The sequence below is a fragment of the Argentina silus genome (assembly GCF_951799395.1).
Source record: "Argentina silus genome assembly, chromosome: 16".
NCBI classification, from domain to species: domain Eukaryota; kingdom Metazoa; phylum Chordata; class Actinopteri; order Argentiniformes; family Argentinidae; genus Argentina; species Argentina silus.
Genome location: NC_139670.1, coordinates 6,404,874 through 6,409,873, shown reverse-complemented (window position 1 = coordinate 6,409,873; position 5,000 = coordinate 6,404,874).

Sequence of the window (5,000 nt, the reverse complement as noted above, 5' to 3'; positions counted from 1 at the left end):
TTATTGTTGTTTTTACTGACCGCTTTTTACTGTGCTTTTGTTTTAGTTTTTACGTATCTATCTATTCTTGTTCTCACCATGAAATGTAGTGTTTCAGTACTCAGAAAAGTACTGTAAAATAAATGAATTATTATTATTATTATTATTATTATCATTATTATTATTATTATTAATAATAATAATAATAATAATAATAATAATAATAATAATAATAATAATAATAGGCATAAATATTAATATTAGTATTAATATTAATAATATTATACTCAAAGAAGAGGCTTGTGGTATTTAGGGTTGAGAATTTACAGGCAGTTCTAGTATTCTTCCATTCATGCCCTTTAAGATTACCCGTTCAATAGGAGTTTTCCAATTTCTAAAGGAAATGATGAAATTGACACTCCTCAAACCTTCACTAGATCAAACTGTACACCATCCTCTATTGTGAAAAGTCAATGAGACACATATTCACTGTGGAATTAAAAAAAAAATATGAATCAGAATAAAATTCAATTCAAAGTCAGTGAAGGGAAAAGGAGAACAATTGTGGGCATGTACGCAACAACCATGCCTTTATACTCGTCAGACTGATTATACTCTTGCCAATAAGGGAAGCCAACATCAAACCATTGGAGTTGAGCAGCCAGGGTTAGGTGAACGTTTTTTCCGTCAATTGAGTTACTCCTACATGAAAACAAAGCAGGTGACACAGAGCCCCCACTTTGCAGCTGAAGACGAGACAGATGGGGAGAGAGATGGAACTATGGCCTGTCAAGCACGTTTGAGTCTGTCAGTCTGCGGCATGGTGAACAGCTCTGTAACGAGCCTGTTAGGAGAAGACAAGCAGCTGTGTACAGAGATGAGGCACCGTGATAGAGAGATGAGGGACAGGGAGAGTTGTTGCTATTCATGGGAGTGTTGGATCCAGGACAACCAGCCACCTATTGTACATACAGCTCTTTATCCCTCCGAGGTTCATAAACAGTCATGTATTCATATATTCATTCACAGGAGACAGGAACAGTTGCCTAAAACTACAATGCAAGTTGTTGCCATTGGCCTTGTTCAGTTGACTCAGTTGTTGTTGTCCTCCATTTTCAGTTTCAGTTTTTTTTTTTTTTTCTTCCCTAGAACTTGAAAAAGTAAAGAAAAAGAAAAGAAAAGAAAAAAGTAGTGAGGTAAAGTAAAGACTCTGTTTAAAGGGAGACGTGGCCAAGAGGGCAGCTCCAAATGGATTGAAGGGATATTGTGGCTCCTTGTCTCAGTGAGACAGACATCTGGAGTCAGTTGACTGAGCTCTCCACGTCTGATGGAATGGCTGACTCTGATTTCGTATCAGGTTTGGTGGTGCCACCGTGCCCCACTAGAGCAGCTTGCAAAGATCCTAACACACACATGCAAACACACACACACACACACACGTGCACGCGCGCACACACACACAGAGGCAGAGACACACACACACGCGCGCGCGCACACCCCACTCACACATACACACATGCACACTACACGCACACACACACACACACACACACACACACACACAGTACTCAACCTTGAACGTGAGAGAGAGAACGAGAGTTCTGGTGGACCTTCAAGTGTGCCTTCAGGTGGGGCTTTGTACTTCGGGTAAACAGAGCAAAGGAGGGGTGCTTGACAATGATAACAAGAACCATGAGTAGGTCTTACCAAAGAAAAACTGTTCAACTCCAGCCTCAACCCAGCCAAATGAGTCCTTCTGGAAGCCCTGCTCCCTAAACATGTACAGTATTAGCAGACACACACTCATATTAGCCACACTCACCAATATATACACATACCGATTCTAGTAAACACACACACACACACACACACACACACACACACACACACACACACACACACATACACACACACACACACACACACACACACACACGCACACACACGCACACACACACACACACACACACACACTTAATGAAAACCAAGATTCCTCCAAGCGTGTGGAGAGAGTTTGATCTTTCCCTCAGATCAATGGGAGTATATTGCTGGGGGGAGCTGTTGAGCTCAACTCCCCACTCAATAGTGGGAGAGGCCGTGTGTGAGCTGGTTAAATGGTAATGTCACAGGCCAGTAATATGAACATCTCACTGTTAGCCTGAGGTTTCTGTTTCTGTTGAAAAATTGAACATAATGTCCGTAGACATGGAATACACTATTCTAAAAGATCCAGTATTACACTACTACACAATCACGTGGAGTTTGATTACGTGATTACATTGATTACATTTCTGTTTCCATGTGAGTGAAAAAATATCACTGTGTTCCCGGGGCTTTTCCCTCTGCTGATCAACCCTGTGATGGCCGGCAATCAAATGACGTCAACAACACTGTTATTCATCCAGGGGGGTGGTTACTATTCTATTAAATCACAGGCGGGGGACAGGGCTGTTTGACCCCTTCGTACCACCCTAAATAACCCCCAACCCCCCACCACCAACACCACCCGGCCCCCCTCCATGGGTGAGCTGCTGCTTGTAAATGAAATCAGACTTAACCATGCATTGGCCCCTCATCAATCTGTGTCCCCTGGCTGCTCGCCCTTGATTCATGGAGACCTACCTTTACAGGCTAGCTCCCTGCCACCATGTTTGAGTGATGACATTCACATACAGACACACACACACACACACACACACACACACACACACACATTCTCTCTCTCTCAGTCACATACACACACATGTATAGGGTTGCCCTCGACTACATGACCCAACCCTCCCACCTCCATATACCCCCGTCAATAAGGAGTCCCTCTCCACCTCCACCTCTACCTGTCCTCTGGTAGAGATGGGACGTGACTGGCTCAATTAGGCTCCTCATCCTACACATCATAAACTCTTCCAAATCACCTCAAACACAATAAATAGAATAGAATAGAATAGAATGCAATAGAAAATCCAAGGAATTTCTGTTCATGCCGTTACCTGTGCCTGTGTGTGTGTGTGTGTGTGTGTGTGTGTGTGTGTGTGTGTGTGTGTCTGTGTGTGTGTGTGTGTGTGTGTGTAGTAACCTGTGTTGTGTGTGTGTGTGTGCGTGTGTGTAGTAACCTGTGTCGTGTGTGTGTGTGTGTGTGTGTGTGTGTGTGTGTGTGTGTGTGTGTGTGTGTCCTACCTGTGCTCTGACATCTTTATCTCCCCTGACTCCTGGTTGGGATGTGCAGGGTGCAGCAGAAGGGCGGCGGCCTAGCGGGGGAACATTAGCATAAACATGCTGTGTGTCCCAGGACCACCTGTCAGTGGCTGTCATGGCGACCAGACACCAGAGCACGGTGTATTAACCCCTGGACTTATCTTCTTCACTGACCACACATGAAACACTGCAGGAGAGGAGCGGGGGGGGGGGTGGGGGGGGGGTGAGAGGAGAGGAGAGGAGAGGAGAAGAGAGGAGAGGAGAGGAGAGGAGAGGAGAAGAGAGGGGAGGAGAAGAGAGGAGAGGAGAGGAGAGGAGAGGACAGGAGAGGAGAGGAGAGGAGAGGAGAGGAGAGGAGAGGAGAGGAGAGGAGAGGAGAGGAGAGGAGAGGACAGGAGAGGAGAGGAGAGGAGAGGAGAGGAGAGAAGAGGGGGATTAGAATAAAGAGTGAGGGGGATTAGGTCGTTGTCATTGTGGAGTGATTACACACGCCTCTCATCCATCACTGTCCCAACAGGAGGGAACTCCAGCTGCCTCCTTGTCCCACTCAGCCAGTACTGACAGACAGAAGGGCAGACTAAGAGAGGGTGGAGAGAGAGGGAGGAGAGGAGGTAGAGAGAATGGCATCGGCTCTGTCATTGTAAATTAGTGGCGCCTACAAACTTTAGATCTGTCTTGCCTTTTCTGCCTCTCTCTAGGTTTCTCTGTTCTCTCAATCACTTTTTCTATAGTCCCCCCTTTCTCTCTCTCTCTCTCTCTCTCTCTCTCTGTACCTGGTGTGTCCTGGAGAGGAGGCCTCTAGTCTAGAAAGTAGGCTCCTGAGTGTGTGTGTGTGTGTGTGTGTGTGTGTGTGTGTGTGTGTGTGTGTGTGTGTGTGTGTGTGTGTGTGTGTGTGTGTGTGTGTAACAGTATAACAGGGTTAAAGGTTATCTGGTCAGGGGGGCCAGTCAGGCCTGCGCTCAGGATCATCTGGCGCCATCTCCCCCATCCTACCCCCCCCCCGATCAAATCATACAGAACCCTTAGCCCAGTCTCTCTCTCTTTCTCTCTCTCCCTCACCCTCTCTCTCTCTTTCTTTCTCTCTCCCTCACCCCCTCTCTCTCTCTCTCTCTCTCTTTCTTTCTCTCTCCCTCACCCCCTCTCTCTCTCTCTCTCTCTCTCTCTTTCTTTCTCTCTCCCTCACCCCCTCTCTCTCTCTCTCTCTCTCTCTCTTTCTATATCTCTTCATCCCTTTCAGTGTCTTATTCTCTCAAGATGCTTCCCATCTTCCCTCTCTTTGGCTAACTGTTACCCACCTCTCCGCACGTTGCTCTCTTGGTGCGTTCATGACCAACTCGGAAACTCTGAATTCCCATCTGTGATCCCATCCCAACTCCACACCTCCAAGTTCGGAGCATTCAAATTATTTGAGGTCGACAAATCCAAACAGCATGAACGCCCGTAGGGGATGGCTAATTTTAGCCAGTGGTAACTGCTCTAACTTTCAATTTTGCAAGTTTGCAACTCTCCAAAACGCATCTCATGCAAAAAAAATAAAATTATTAATTTTATTAATAAATTATTAATAAAATAATAATACAGTGTGTATTCAACAGCTTAGATTTGTGTAGTCAACATACTTCCACTTCACTGATCTTCTGCCATGCTCGCAGTGACTTGCTTGTTGACATGATGTCACAGCTTTAGGATGATACCCCAGTTTCCCACTACAGTAATTACGGGTTGGAGTGCCATTCAAATGGATCTTTCCCACTCGGGAGCTCATATTTCCGACTTGTCTTGAATGCAATATTATCTCTTTCAGTCTCCTCCTCCACTCTCCCCTCATC